Raw genomic sequence first — 16990 nt, 5'->3', positions numbered from 1 at the left:
GTCCTCCATTTGGTATTCTGGTGGATTGATAGGTGGGATGTCTGACGGAATTGACATAGGCTCCTGCCTTTTTGAATCTGTATGTGTTTCCTCCAAATATCTCTCCAGCTCAACCTTAGATGCTTTTAGTGTGCCATTCTTCTCACTGGTGAATAACTTCTTTACAAATTTGAATGGGTCTTTATAAAAGTTAGCTCTCGCACGCTCCTTCTTTTTGTAGCGTTTCCGTAGGCGCTCAGCTCTGCGCAATGTTGCAAGCTTATCTTTTATGACCCTTTGTAAGAGATTGAGTCCCTCCTTCTGACTTTGTTCTGCTGTTCTCCATTGGTTCCTCAGCTGTCTCCTTTCTCTAAGCGTTCAATCTCCTGCTGCCGTCTAGACTTTCCAGGAATAGTTTGTACTTTTTCCTTCCTTTTTTCAACTCCAAACCTCTCACTTCCATATGCATAGATGATGTCCCCAAATTTATACAGCTTCTTTTCAACTGTTCCACTTAATCTTTCCAATGCAACGCAGAGATCTGTGTTTACTGTGTCCCATGCAGTTTTCTCACAAGCTCTTGGCCATTTAACTCCAGGCTACATGGGTAGCTAACTTTCCTCCTGTCAGCTGTCTCTCCAGGCTGTCACAAGGTATTTCCCTTGTTGCCAGCTGCACTATTCACAGCAGTCACTGGACGTATCCAGATCTTCCATGATTTCCATTACACGAGAGTAGATGTTAAAACTTCATGCTGATTTGAACTCGGCTCTCGCCAAGATAAGCACCAACTAAGACGTAGCTTTGCAGTAAACTAATGTGATCCATATGTGTCTCCATCCATTTACGTTTCCTTCCATGACTCTATTATTAGACATGTATTTACGCATGGATACACCCATAAAGAAATTGCAAGACTTGGAGGGGGGGGGGGGGGGGGGTAATACACTATACTTACGAAAAAAAGCATATCGTAATGGCTTCAGTGAGTCTTGCAGTTTCTTAATGGGTGTATCAACACGTAAATACAATTCTAATAATAGAGTCTCCTAATGACACTTAAGGAATAAAGTGTATTATTTTGTGTATTATTCGTAGGTTCCAGACCCTCACAATTATCTGTGTAAAAAAGTGCCTCCTATTTTCTGTTCTGAATGCCCCTTTATCTAATCTCCATTTGTGACCCCTGGTCCTTGTTTCTTTTTTCAGGTCAAAAATGATCCATGACAAAGAAATTCCTGATAACTGACACTGAGACGTGAGAAATGACGATGTCCTAATATGTACACTGTAGATACACACACACTTTAGCACGCTGCGCCACCGGTCAGCTGTTGGAAAGCCTTCAATTTTGAAGCTTACATCCGTACTTGACGAGTTTGACTGAAAATCTCCAGCTTCCGGTTTTAAAACTAGCAGTATCCGGTTACATTGAGAAAAACGGCCTGACTCGATTTCACATGTTGGTCTACATCAAAATAAACCAGGGAACGCAAGCACTTTGATATCCATACCAGTTACATTAAGATATTTATTTATGACATTTTTGAAACAGCACATATCGCACAAAAAAAAAAAAATAATCCTGATGTTCGAACTTCCAACCCGCTGCGCCTCTGGGTAGTTGTTAATGTATTTAATTTTTAAACTTACATAAATTAACAAATGGCAAGCCAGGAAAATACATGTCATTAATTGATGTGGTTGATGTTTTTATCCAATTTATATTTGTATAGGCCTACCCATATATTATAAAAAAAAAATACATTAAAATACATTCAAATAAAAATATAGTATAACGATAGCCTATTATATCCATAATGCTCGTGAGCCATGACTTCGTGCCTGCATTTGACAATATATGTCAGTGGTGTAATGGTTAGTGTCACAAAATCCGCGTGTTCAGATTTCTTTACGTACTCTTTTTATTTGCTCAGCATACACTCTTATCTCAGGGGAGACGTTAGGAGGACAGAGATGTTATTACTCCTAGTGGGATATAGTTCGTGCTCTGGACCCGCAGTATATTCGGATGACCAATATAGTACCCAAGAAATTGACAGACTCATGTATCTAAAGTGTTTTTACGAATCAGAGTATGATCAGTACTCCTTCGGTTTATTAACAGTTAAATATTGGATTGAGTAGCTACAGGCTACTTCATATCCCCAGCTGACAGACATTCTGGGCAGTCCAGTGTCTTAACAGATATTACCGTTTACACTTTAATACATCTTTATGTATTCGTGCAGCCTGCAGGCCTGCTCATGACCACGACACTAAATACACCCAGTAGCCTCTTTCAGCACATTCAACAAATGTTCTCCTATTCTCTAAACATAGTGTGAGTCCCTTATAGCAATACATGCAATACGTGTGAGATAAAATAATAATTGATTAATGCTTACCCTTTAATATAAATCGTAAAAGGATATGACTGTCTTCACCAGGCAAATGAAACTGAGGTCAATCAGCTCAATTGTGTAAGTCTGCAAAAGATGGACCACCTTACCCTGTCTGGGATGAGTGTGGTACTCCATTGAAATTACTCTGGAGTTAAATAGGTTTTTGTCTCATTGGAATACATGGGACGCCTCAATTAAATCCAATCATTAATCAGGTGAGACAGCTCTTTATCCCTTTTACAAATAATAGTTTTCAAAAAATCCAGACTAACTTTTCAGAATTAATAGGTGTCATGTACTTCAATAAATTCAAAACTTCACATCTGTTTCAACTCTTATGATCTCATTCCTTTGCTTTCCTCCGAGCCCCTCCTTTATCTGAAAAGTTAAGTGAACCAAGGTTCCCAGGATCTTGGTTTATAATATAATATAAAAACACTACTGCATGCAAAACACTATTTTTATATGTGTTATATATGAGAGATGTTCTTAATATGTGACATCATCTTCTAAGTGATTATATTATGCTAAATTAAAGGTATGTGTTTCTTTTAACTTCATATTGTTTCATCATTTTGTTAATGAGTCAGTTTTGATTCCATATACCATTGTCTAACAGAGTATACAATATTCAAGTCATTTAGTTTCACTAAGTTTAAGTGGTAATAGTTTTCATTACAATTATTTATCCCTTAAGAGATGCACTAACCAGGCTCTGACCTGTACCTGACTCTGGGAATATGTTACTGCTAGCAGTTTCCACAGTCTCTTGTTTTTTTTCCAAGGTCAGAGTCTGTGCAAAGCACTTTATTAAATATATGACCTGTCCATTAAAAAATGTCATAATTTTTTACATTATTGTTTTTTACTGTTAATCTCAATACCGTAATGTGCACAAACTTTATTTTTTTACATTAATGAGAAATCTTTTCGGACACCATATTTTTCTAAAAAAAATAAATAAATAAAAATAAAAAATGTATGTGCACTTTTACAAACCATGGATTTATGTAAAATTATGAACAAGATGCATAGTTTGTATTAAGAATTGCCTAAAAAAAAAAAAAGTTCTGACACATGGTAATGAGATAAAAATCAATACAAATTGTAAAAATACATTTATTCTCATCAAAGAACAGATTTTCTTCTTACAGTGATTATAATCTTTTGTTCTAGTCATGTATTTTTTTAAAAGATATACACCTCGGACATGGTTTTGCAGCCTGTTGGTGAGAATACCAACACCCAGAACCTGAATTCGTTTAGCAAATGTTTTTACTTTTTTCTTGGGTGACTTGAGAATACTGCACTCCAGGGTTCCTGTTACACATGTATATGTTTTAAAGTTGCTCTGAAGTTATTGTATATTGTATCTGCTCTTACTTGTGAAATATGTATATTTTGTGACAAAAAGAAGAAAAACAACAACAAAACTGAACTTGAGAGGAGATTATAATTATTTCCAGGGGCACCGTTTTTCAAAGTTGCCCTGGAATATTTGGTGTCCCCGCTGTAAATTAAGCAGGAGCTTGCCAAAAAATACCAAACTTATACTGTTAGTGTGTCTCTCTCTCACCTGCATGCTAAATAGATTTGTGTCAATCTGGTGTGCATTTGCTCTCAATAAACAAGGGGCACCATTTTTTCCAGGGGCACAGTTTTTTGCAGTCGCCCTGAAATATTTGGTGTCCCCTCTGTAAATCAAGCATCGCTCGCATCTAGTGTGCATCGGCCTGACGCGTCTAGTGTGGATCGGCCTTTATAAACGTCATCTGTTGTTTTTTTTTATTTCACAAAAAACTGACCTACTGACAGTGTTGTGAGGAGCGTGCAGTAGCAGAAAAGAGTCTGGAAACTTGTACATAAATACTTTAGTTTATTTCTCATTGAAGAACGTATTTTTCTTTTAAAATATTACTTGGTACTGTTTTTTGTCTGTTAATATTTAAGTGAGAAGTTTCTTTTTATTTGTTTTATTCAGGAATTATTTCTTAAATTATTAAGTCACACCCGTGACGAGGACAAAAGAAACAGGGTGAGTAAAAAAATATATATATATAAGTACAATTTTTCAATTATGATTCGATTTTTAATGTTTGATTTCCATATGAAATATTGAGAGAAGAAAAGTGTATTATGTTAATTTATCAAATGAACAGCAGGGCATTGCGACATATTCGATTGTATAATGATGAGTGTAGCACAAGGGCGTAGGTTTGGTTTGAACATTGGTGGGGACACAATTTTTAGGGGGGTGGAGTCGCGGTCGCTAGGGGGGTTCAGGGGCGTGCCCCCCCCCCCCGGGAAGACATTTTTTAGGAGACAGCTGTTAAATGGTCACTTCTGGTGGCTTGAAATGAATGAATCGAGGATAATCTGATTGACATGAAGTTGGCTGGTATACACTTAAAACACTATGATAAAGTGGCCCTCCTGGAAGCTGGTTTGACATCCCTGCTATAGAATTACTAATAACCTGAATTATAACCTATCCCAGCCTTACTGTAAGCTACCAATACCCCTGCCACTACAAGCATGAGCACATGCACGCTCAGGTGCTCTGCCTGCCACTCCTGTGTCTGTGCTGTGCATTACTTCATTCACCTGATAAAATAATAAATTGATGCATGCCATATAGAGAGAAAATATATGGCTATGCTAACTTTATTTGCTGAGTATTACTATACAGCATTAGCCTACTATCATATCATAATGTGCCTCAAACAATAATATATCTAAAAACTGAGTCTAACACTTTCACTTTTATTATCACTAAGCCATTACAAACCTCACCTGCGACCCTGTTGCTCCACCTGCCTCTGTACTGCTTTTACCAGGTTGCACTGCTTCATTCACCTGATAAAATGATAAATTGATGCATGCTGTTTAGAGAGAAAGTATGACTCTGCTAACTTCATTAGTAAATTACTTTTTCATTTGCTATGAGAATCATTATCAATTGTGTTTATTACTTTAACAACATCTTCCTACTTACACTTTGACTTTTTGTAAAAAAAACTTCCTTATGTCCGTCTTTATTTTTTTGGCTGCCATTATGCTTTAGTCACCTAAAGCCAAATTGAAGTGATTAGATAACCTTAGTTGGTTGACGATATCAAAACATGCTCATGTACACTGACTCTCTCTCTCTCTCTCTCTCTCTCTCTCTCTCTCTCTCTCTCTCTCTCTCACACACACACACACATAATGATTAGCTGTGAAACAAGCTAGCTAGCCACCAATGACGTGGGGTTAGCAGCTAGCAATGGGTCGCTAACGTAATAAACCTACTTACCTACCCATTAGGTAGGTAGGTAGGTTTATTCTCTCAAACTATGTTGCTGACGAGCTGACAATACCTTCAGCCCCGGCATCTGGCTTTCATTCAGTCAGTGGCTCACACTCATATCAGACTGACCGGCAAGCGGCACCTTCAGATGAGCGTCTTTCCAGAGTCCAGCCTAAGCCAGCGGGTCTCAACCTTTTTTTACTCACGCCCCACTGAAATTTATTTTTATATCCTCCCCCCCCCCCCGGTTACTTTTTAATATATATTCTTTTATGACTACCTATATAATATAGAGCGTTTATTTAGCCGCCTGGATAGTCACACTGTCCATTCAATCAAATATATGTTCGTGTTCGCTTTTTACACACAGAATACAAAAATATCAAGCAAGGAGTAAGTTAGTTACAAAGGGAGGAAGGAGGAGGATTGAAATAATGTGACAACGCATTAACCAACAAACACAAAATAAATATCGAATTTAACTGATTGCATTTGTTCTTCTTTTTTAAAATAAATGTGAAAAATGTGGCACAATTTACACCATTTAAGATTGACTAGAATGTTCCTTATTTTTAACCCGGAGAATCACCTTTAACTCCCAAGTCCTTGTTCACTTTCGCGCCTCAATGAAAACAGAACACTCTGCTTGGTCCCTGACGTCAGCCGCGCACTGAGTCCGTGTTACAGTGATGCATTATGGAATTTGTAGTTTTCTTGTCTGCTGATTACACCCCAAAACCCCACCAAACACCTACAAATCCCAGGGTGCCATTCTTTTTAAAGCTATCTCTTTTTCTCTCTTTAATAAGTCGCTGCACTCAAAGGGCGAAATCGGGAGTATCGTTTGGCACGTCACTGTTATTATTACTAGTACGTTATTATTCAAAGTTCACCGCCCGGTTCAGAACCTAGTGCTTAAGCTAATCAAATTAGCATTTTTTTTTTGTTGTTTTTTTTTTGGAGGAGGGATGAGCAACGAGGGGATCTTGGGAGAGTTAACCCTTTGTGGAGCGGATAAAATAACATGACAAAAGACGTTTCAGATTTATCAAAATTATTGATAGGGACAATTCAACGGTCCCTTGACATTGGTAGGGACATGTCCCTACCGTCCCTAGCTAAATCTACGCCGGTGGTGTAGCAAATGTATTAAAAACCTATTTTAACCCTTTTGATCTATTCATCTTAGCGAAGATTATGGATCCAACAATGTACAGGGAAATATTACTGTTCAAGACACGGGGAAAATACCCCGAGAAGTCCACGAAGGGGGAAAAATTCATCATCCGGAGGCGTGCAGGACACTTATGTGGTTCAAGGTAATTCAAAGCTTGGATGGGTTGCAAATGGCTATAAATTCAAATTAAATTAAATTTCACAAAACCCCAAATTGTATAGCTAACTTATCTGGAGACGTGGTGGTGGCTCTGTTTGCCAAATAAATAATCGGCTAATATTATTTTTGTCGCTTTACAGTGTTGATGACCATTCGTTTCATGTGTATTTTTTGTTTACGACTGTAAGTCGTCCTGGGTAAGGGCGTCTAAGAAATAAATAATAATAATAATAATAATAATAATAATAATAATAATAATAATATTCGGTAATGTCTAAAGTATCTTCACTACAACGAAAACATAATTAGCCAACGTAACTTATTTTCAGCAACAGATGCTACTGTAATCATATTAGCCTAATATATTGTTGGATAGCTGTATATGAACTTTGTAGTTCACCAAACCTTTCGTTTAACAAAACTCAGATATTCATCCCTAGTAACCTATCTCAACTAGAAAAAAGCAGACATGGCTAACTACAGGACTACGGTTGAAAATCACTGCCATAGCTGAATATGTGTTTACAACCGCCTCTACATGTTTTTTTCTTATTATTTTCTTTTGTTTATTAGACGGCGAGCTCTATTATATACATAAGAAGGGTACAGAGCCATCAATAAAGGTGAAGGTGGTCAAAGGCACTGAAGAGGCAGACAGTCTTTTCCTGGAATTTCATGCAAGTGCTATAGGGGCACACTGTGGCCAACACAGAACTAGAGAGGCAGTTTCCTCCAGATATTACTGGCCTGGAATGAGTTCCGATATTGATAATTGGGTGAGTGCTTTTTGATGGGTGTACATGACCCACACCAGTATCCAATACAATAACTAGAGAGGTCAATCGGTTTTTGGTTATAAAAATAAATAAATAAAAAGGAAGTTTAAACAACAGCTCAACTGAGTTTTCTTAACATTGAAAAATCTTACACTGTGTGATAAAGTTTAAAAACATTTTTATGCAAGTGCCATAATGTTAGAGGCTATGAGACTGACACCAGCTGTTTGCTAGATACCTGGTAACATTTCATTAAATTAACAAAAATATTTTCCAATAATTCACAGTTTGGTATCATAATATGAAAGCGACACACGATGTGAGTAATCATGTGTTTAGACTAGTATTCAAATATATATAGTTTTTTTTACTATGAATGTTCATGTCATTTTGCCTTCAAGGGCAATATTATAGTTGTATGAATACAAACAAGAAAGCTTTTCAGTAGAGTTTATATACTCCAAATAAAATTTCAATTTAAGTTTTTCATATTTTAAAATACCACAGAACTACATTAATCAGGTTTTCAAAATGGTCTTGATTAACTTGATGCATTAAACATTCTTTTTGATCTCTCTAGTCCAACAAAGACTGTTGAGATTGTTCCTAGTTCATTTGTAGTCTAACAAAAATATAAACTCAGAGCAACAACACTATTTTAAGAGTAACTGCAAGTAGCATATTAGCACATTACTAAAAAGACTAAAAGACTAGACTGAGAGCCCCAAAAATGATACATCACTTATTTCTTATCTGGAAAAAAGAATTAGTCCTCAAAACCATAAACACTGAATAGTGCTTTCACATGGGAAATCAGCGTTTATGAAAAATCATGGATGTCATTTGAAAGTATACAGTAACTTACACTGCAAAGACAGAAGTTAAAATGTTTTTTGTTTTTTACCCAATTGTTTTCTCCGCCAATTTTTCCTGTTTTCTCCCCAATTTGGAATACCCAATTGACCCCATTAAGCTTGGCTCACGGCTGCAACCCCCTGCTCCAATCCAGGAGGGATGAAGACGTGCTACATGCGTCCTCCGAGATGTGAGCCGTCATCCATCCTACTTTTTTCACACCACGAGCTCAGAACCTAGGCAGTGAAACCCATAGTGGTGATTGGAGGACTGGCGCCAGTCTCTCCGCCCCCATCCCCAAGCTCGCGGGCGCCTGGTCAGCCACAGGGGGGTGCTGAAGAGCGGTGAGCCGAGCAAGCTAATGCCGACTCCCCCCTCCCAACCCTGGGCAGCGCTCGGCCAATTATGCGCTGCCCCTGTGAGCTCCTGTCCTCAGCTGGCGAGGAAATAAATCGGGTATGAAACCAGGTTAAAGAGCGCACTCTGCAGTCCGAGCAGGGGCCTTTACCGGATGCGCCACTCGGGAGCCCCGATGAAGTTAAAATGTTTTTTAAGTAAATAATGCATTATTTTATCTGCAGGTTACACAGTGCCCTAAATGTCAGGGGAAGAGGACCACTATAAAACTAGAAGAAAAATTCACTCCCATTGTTGTACGTCTTCAGTTGTATTTGACATTATATATTTTCTTTGACCAATTTTTTTCTTACAGCCACATTATCCTCACATTATAATTTCTTACATTTCCTGTAGGTCAAGGAACCATGGGAGCTTCTAGGAGTGGACCTTATTAGTAAATTGAGCAAGACCCTAAATGGCAACCAATAAATTTGCGTGCTGATTGATTACCAAATGGGTGGAGGCCTTCCCCATTTCCTCCAAATCTGCAGAGGATGTCACAATGTGCATAGTAAAGTCCTTTTACACTTTTGGAGCTCCTAAAAGGATTTTAATGGACCAAGGGAGAGAATTCATTAATCAGGTGATATCTGGTCTTCACTACTTCTAAATGTTTACTTTACATGATCTCTGTAATTGTATGCGTTATTTCAAATTCCATAAATAATTTTAGCCGTCACCGCTTATTTTATTCTGTTTTAATGTATTTACAGGTATACATTTCAGTGTTGAATCTTACAAATGAAAGATATTTAAACAAAAATATTAGAAATTTTAAATGTTATTTTAAGCTAAACAACTGTCAGTTTACATTAATAAGTTTGTACTGTGTTTTAACATCCCCCCCCTCCCACACACACACTTTCTTATCAAAAGGTCAAAGGAGTTTGTGAACTCCTGAATATAAAACGGAGCCTCTGCTCACCTTACCACCCTCAAACGAATGGTTTGGTGGAAAGAATGAATGGCACCATACAGAGGTAAGAGGTATTTAACTGTAATTTTGAAGCATGATATTGAACACACACAACATCAATAATCCCACAACTTCCACCACCAATTTGTGATTAGCTATCCATGAGAATATAAGCATTGTTTTCATTTGCCATCAGTTGCCCAAATATTTGGAGATTTGGAAAAATATATTTTGCCCCGTCCTAAAACGTTATAATTTGATGCAATGTGTTTAGAGTTGTTAGTTATGTAAAATGTAAATAAGAATTGAAAAAAAAATATTCTACACTGTTTATTTTCAGAACTCTAAGCAAACTTTGCCAGCAGAAGCCAGAGACCTGGGACACATATCTGGATGTGGTTATTTTTGGGCTTAGGACCAAAAAACAGTTGACCACACGTCATTCACCATATTTTATCATGTTTGGACGAGAGGCCCGCTACCCCTCTGAAGTTCCAGAATCTTATGAGGTAGGTTTACATTTGTAAATGTTAGTTGATTTGCTTTACTTGATCAGTTATAATATTTGGTATCCATTGTAATGTACGTGTTAATGTTAAACGTTTTTAGATTTCATTCAGTCTGCTTTGTAACGAAGACATTGTTTGCTCTGTTTCTTTATTATTATTATGGTTGTTTCCAACCTCTTCTTTGTAAACTCATCTCCTCCTACAGTTTTGTACCTATCAACATACAATTCAGCATACTAGTACTATATATTTTACTAGTATTATTTAACATAAGGTTTCAATTAAATCATCATTTAAAAATGCAAACACAATTGTATGTTTTTGCAACCTTATGTTGCAGCAGTATTTGCTGTTCTCTGTAGCATTGTCATCAGCAAGTTTAAATAATTTATTAATGATAGCCTGTAACAGGGCGAGCGCCCTGTACAGGGTTTGTTTATTTTAGAACGGGATTTCCCCCTCCGCCCCTGTGTTATTTTGTATTTGATTATTATTGTATTATGGTTTAGTTAGTGTATTTAATATGATGGCAAAACGCTGCAGGTTTTGTTGTTTTGTTTATAGAAGTGACGGCGTAGCCGTTTGTTTGTTATTATTTAGTAGCGTGGATGGGAAGCCCCATCCACACAGTATTTAGAAAACTCGTGCAGAAGGTGGCCATCTCCCGAATTAATTGGGTGATTTAATTTGTTGCTAATCGGGAGATGGCCACCTGTATAAAAAGCCTGCAGCTCTCCAGCTCGGGGTTGGGTGTTTAAGAGGAACGAGAGCGGAGAGATGGAGCGCGAGCAAAAACAAAACTAAATTAAAAACTCTAGGAACAGTGAAGGCAATTGCTCAGCCTGACATGGGTTTTGTTTATATTTTGTGTTTGTGATTATTTTTGTTTACCCTATTATTTTGCTCTGTGAGCACAGTGTTTTTGTTTGAATATTTTATTTATTTTTGTTAAATAAAACGGCGCCGCCTTTAACTGCAGTACTTGCCCGGTGTCAGTATTTTTCCTGTGCCTGCTTCTGTCTGACATCACCGCCCAGCCACCCTGTCACACGTGGTGTTAAAGTGGGATCACCAGCGCCTCCTGGATTCAGGCAGAGGAGGGGGACTGCAGTTTTTTTCTTTTTTTTCATTTTTTATTATTGCGTGTGGAAAAAAAGGAGAGTGAGGAAAGAGGATGGGAAGAAGGAAGAAGAGCTGCAGAGGGCTGTAACAACAGAAGCAGCAGCAGGAGAGAGGTGGGAGGAGATGGTGGTCACGGGACCCCACCCAACTGGGACCCCCATACTGGGACACGGAACAGGAGCAGTGGAGAGCTGAAGGGGCCCCCCCTGTGTGTCATCTGCAGGGAGTTTGGGCATGACCAGGGGACTGCCCCTATGAAGACCCCTGCTTCTGGGAAGCCTACACAATGGGGAGGGTGTCCTGTGCGTCAGGGTGGTTTTGGCTGCTGGAGTAACAGACCCCATCACCTCCACAGGCCAAAGGAGACAAGGGGAAGGAGTCTGTGCGTCCACAGCCCAAGAGGGAGGAGACTGAGCGTCCACAGCCCAAGAGGGAGGAGCCGGTGCGTCCACAGCCCAAAAGAGGGGAGGCCGAACGTCTACAGCCCACGTCTCCACCAGCAGAGGGGTTTTCCCACTACAGCCGGAAGGGGAGGAGCCCCTTCCGCTTTCGCAGCCAGAAGGGGAGGAGCCCCTGCCGCCCTGCCGCCTTCGCAGCCAGAAGGGGAGGAGCCCCTGCCGCCTTCGCAGCCAGAAGGCGAAGAGCCCCTGCCGCCTTCGCAGCCAGAAGGCGAGGAGCCCCTGCCGCCTTCGCAGCCAGAAGGCGAGGAGCCCCTGCCGCCTTCGCAGCCAGAAGGGGAGGAGCCCCTGCCACCTTCGACAGGAGAAGAGCAGCAGGAACTGCCTCTGCCTCCACCACCACCACCTGAGGGAGAGGAGCAGGAGCTGCCTCTCCCTTCACAACAGGACGGACCCGAACAGAAGCCTGGCGGTCCGCAGCTGTCCTTGCACAGGCTGCTAAAAAGAGCAAGGGGGAAAATGGCCGGGTCACCGCGGCTGAGAAGAGGGCCAACCCCAGCACCACCGCTGGTCCTGGCTCCCCTCCTGCAATCGCCTCCTGAGAGTCCGCTGCCGCCGTTGCCTCCAGAGGGACCGCTGCCTCCCTGTCGTGCATCGCCTGGGGATGCCAGTCTCGCACCGCTCAGGGATGCCAGTCTCGCACCGCTCAGGGATGCCAGTCTCGCACCGCCCAAGGATGCCAGCCTCGCACCGCTCAGGGATGCCTGCCTCGTACCGCCCAGGGATGCCATGCCCGCTCCGCTCAGGGATGCCACGCCTGGGTCGTCTGGGGCTGCCTGCTGCTCCGCATCGCCTGGGGCTGCCTGCTGCTGCGCATCTCCTGGGGCTGCCTGCTGCTCCGCCCCAGTTACAGGGTACAAGGGAGAAGTGGAGCTCCAGCTGCCGCCTCCATGGCCAGGGGCTCCCCTCCCGAGTTCGCCTCCCGAGGGTCCGCTGCTGCCGCCGTCGCCTCCCGAGGGTCCACTGCTCCCGCCGTCGCCTCCCGAGGGTCCGCTGCTGCCGCCATCGCCTCCCGAGGGTCCGCTGCTGCCGCCGTCGCCTCCCGAGGGTCCGCTGCTGCCGCCATCGCCTCCCGAGGGTCCGCTGCTGCCGCCGTCGCCTCCCGAGGGTCCGCTGCTGCCGCCGTCGCCTCCCGAGGGTCCGCTGCTGCCGCCGTCGCCTCCCGAGGGTCCGCTGCTGCCGCCGTCGCCTGGGGTCGTTGAGGGCCCTGCTTTGCCAGGGGTCACCGGGGGCTCTGCTTTGCCTGGGGTGGCTACACTGTGGCCGGAGCCCCATGAAGGGGAGCTGCCTGCCACAAAGAAGGGGGGGAGGTCAGGAGACCAGCTCCCCCAGCCGCACTTTCGCGGCAGGAGATTATGTGGCTGAAGCCCCGGAAGAGGGAGCTGTTAGCCACAAAGAAGTTGGGAGTGGTGGACATTCCACCATGGCCACCCCCAGAAATACCTTGCTTCCCCCTCTTCCAGGACTTTGGGACTGAGGGGAGAGGTGGCCGTTGGGGCCATGTGTGCGTCGCACAAGGGGAGGGGATATGTAACAGGGCGAGCAGCCCTGTACAGGGTTTGTTTATTTTAGAACTGGGTTTCCCCCTCCGCCCCTGTGTTATTTTGTATTTGATTATTATTATTGTATTATGATTTAGTTAGTGTATTTAATATGACGGCAAAACACTGTGGGTTTTGTGTTTTGTTTATAGAAGTGACGGCGCAGCCGTTTGTTTGTTATTATTTAGTAGCATGGATGGGAAGCCCCATCCACACAGTATTTAGAAAACTCGTGCAGAAGGTGGCCATCTCCCGAATTAATTAGGTGATTTAATTTGTTGCTAATCGGGAGATTTTGTGTTTGTGGTTATTTTTGTTTACCCTTTTATTTTGCTCTGTGAGCACAGTGTTTTTGTTTGAATATTTTATTTATTTTTGTTAAATAAAACGGCGCCGCCTTTAACTGCAGTACTTGCCTGGTGTCAGTATTTTTCCCATCCCTGCTTCTGTATGACATCACCGCCCAGCCACCCTGTCACATAGCCATATATAAACATTAAGAAACTGTGACAGTATGGCTTGCCGTGCGCAGGTGTGGTGACGTCACGGACCAAGAACACAAAACCAAAACAAGTAATGGCAGTGCAAAACTGGAGCGCAACGGCGCTCAGGGTTTTATTAAATAATAAAACAAACAGTTCAAACAAAACAAAACAAAACTCTACAAACCAAAAAGGTGCGTTGGCCAAACAAACAGAAATAAACAAATAAGTATCATGCTGGTGTAAAAACCAGCACGCTTAGCAGTTGTTTATGTTTTAGTTTCTTTACCTCCTAACTCCTCACTCGTTCTCCACTCTCTAACACCCTCACCCTGAGCACAGACAGCTGCAAGCTTTTATATTCTGGCCGAGGGGTTAACTAGCTATTAATTAATTATCCTATTACCCCTCGGCCATAGTCTGGACAAGTTTAAAAAGGATGCGCGACTGTCAGCTAGTTAAATAAATTACTAGCTGATCAGTCATGCATCCTCACAAGGTTTTAAAATCAAATAATGATGACAGCTTTCGTCCGCGATGCAAACAATAATAATACAAATAATAACAATACAGTGCACATACATATAGGGGAGGGCCACTCCGCCACAGAAATGTATATCAATATAGGTATTCCGTACATTTTTATACTTGTTCAATTTCTAATCCATCCAAAGTGCTTTCGAGAAGAGAGGTGAAAAAATTAATAAATCTATTTGCTTCCCCCCCCCAGACTATTAGTAACATTGTATTTAATGTAACAGACTTTGTAACAACATTCCAAATGTTACTACCCCTCTGGCTACAATGTTTCAGTTTCATGGAGAACAATGCAGTAACAGCTCACAACACCTTATATAACTCAGTGGTCTTTCACCTCTTCTTAAGGTCAAATGAAGTAGTGCCTTAAATGTCTATATAAATGGGAGTTTAACCCAGCAGACACGGTGCAAGGCAGGACTACACCCAGGATGGGACACCAGTCCATCACTGGCCAACTCTCACAATCACACAAGCAAGCACACAGAGGGCAATTTAGAGTGACCAATCAACCTGACCAGTATGTTGTTGGATGAGGGGAAGAAACCGGTGTGCCTGGTTAAAACCAACACGAACACGGGGAGAACATGCAAACTCCTATGAAACGGGAATCAAACCTGGGACCCTGGAGCTGTGGGCAGCAGTGCTAACCACCACACCACCATGCCACAAACTGTAATCTAATATACATGATAAATCATAAGAGCAAAGATTGTAATCAAGTTCTTCATTAAGACCTCCAGTGGTTACAGAACTCCTTGTTATTATTATTATCATTTCTTTCTTAGCAGACGCCCTTATCCAGGGTGACTTACAATTGTTACAAGACATTACATTATTTTTTACATACAATTACCCATTTATACAGTTGAGGTTTTATAGAAATCAGACTTTGCTTTTGATTTTTTATTCAACATAATATTGTAAATAATAAAACAAATGAAAATGGCATGGACAAAAATGATGGGACCCCTAACCTAATATTTTGTTGCACAACCTTTAGAGACAATCACTGCAATCAAACGTTTTCTGTAGCTCTCAATAAGACTTCTGCACCTGTTAACAGGTAGTTTGGCCCACTCTTCCGGAGCAAACTGCTCCAGCTGACTCAGGTTTGATGGGTGCCTTCTCCAGACTGCAAGTTTCAGCTCTTTCCATAGATGTTCGATAGGATTCAGATCAGGACTCATAGAAGGCCACTTCAGAATAGTCCAATGTTTTGTTCTTATCCATTCTTGGGTGCTTTTAGCTGTGTGTTTTGGGTCATTATCCTGTTGGAGGACCCATGACCTGCGACTGAGATAGAGCTTTCTGACACTGGGCAGTACGTTTCGCTCCAGAATGCCTTGATAGTCTTTAGATTTCATTGTGCCCTGCACAGATTCAAGGCACCCTGTGCCAGGTGCAGCAAAGCAGCCCCAAAACATAACCGAGCCTCCTCCATGTTTCACTGTAGGTATGGTGTTCTTTTCTTTGATAGCTTCATTTTTTCGTCAGTGAACATAGAGCTGATGTGACTTGCCAAAAAGCTCCAGTTTTGACTCATCTGTCCAAAGGACATTCTCCCAGAAGGATTGTGGCTTGTCAATATGCATTTTAGCAAATTCCAGTCTGGCTTTTTTATGTTTTTCTTTCAAAACTGGAGTCCTCCTGGGTCTTCTTCCATGGAGCCCACTTTCGCTCAAAAAGCGACGGATGGCGTGATCAGAAACTGACGTACCTTCACCTTGGAGTTCAGCTTGTATCTCTTTGGCAGTTATCCTTGGTTCTTTTTCTACCATTCACACTATCCTTCTGTTCAATCTGGGGTCGATTTTCCTCTTGCGGCCGCGCCCAGGGAGGTTGGCTACAGTTCCATGGACCTTAAACTTCTTAATAATATTTGCAGCTGTTGTCACAGGAACATCAAGCTGCTTGGAGATGGTCTTGTAGCCTTTACCTTTACCATGCTTGTCTATTATTTTCTTTCTGATCTCCTCAGACAACTCTCTCCTTTGCTTTCTCTGGTCCATGTTCAGTGTGGTGCACACAATGATACCAAACAGCACAGTGACTACTTTTCTCCATTTAAATAGGCTGAATGACTGATTATAAGATTGGAGACATGTGTGATACTAATTAAAGAAACTAATTAGTTTGAAATATCACTATAATCCAATTATTTATTATCTTTTCTAAGGGGTACCAACAAATGTGTCCAGGCCATTTTAGAATATCTTTGTAGAAAAAGCAATAATTCATCTCTTTTCACAGCTTCTTTGCTTTATGCTATGACATACCAAAGGCATGCAAGTATACATGATAAAATAGCTTTTAATTTCATCACTTTTCAGGAGGAATGAAGCATTATTTCAATGAGCTGTAAGGGTACCAACAAATTTGAGCA

The 16990-nt window shown here is 41.4% G+C and overlaps 1 long non-coding RNA gene across 1 annotated transcript; it reads left to right on the top strand.

Moving 5' to 3' along the window:
• Window positions 1-4316: 4316 nt before the first annotated feature.
• On the top strand, window positions 4317-9743 carry LOC117400254 (uncharacterized). The gene is made up of 5 exons (XR_004662832.2): window positions 4317-4419; window positions 6863-6992; window positions 7583-7785; window positions 9222-9293; window positions 9394-9743. It is a non-coding gene; the product is annotated as an uncharacterized LOC117400254 (long non-coding RNA).
• Window positions 9744-16990: the final 7247 nt, after the last annotated feature.

The sequence above is a fragment of the Acipenser ruthenus genome, chromosome 4 (assembly GCF_902713425.1).
Source record: "Acipenser ruthenus chromosome 4, fAciRut3.2 maternal haplotype, whole genome shotgun sequence".
NCBI lineage: Eukaryota > Metazoa > Chordata > Actinopteri > Acipenseriformes > Acipenseridae > Acipenser > Acipenser ruthenus.
This window is presented reverse-complemented; position numbering and strand designations above follow the sequence as displayed.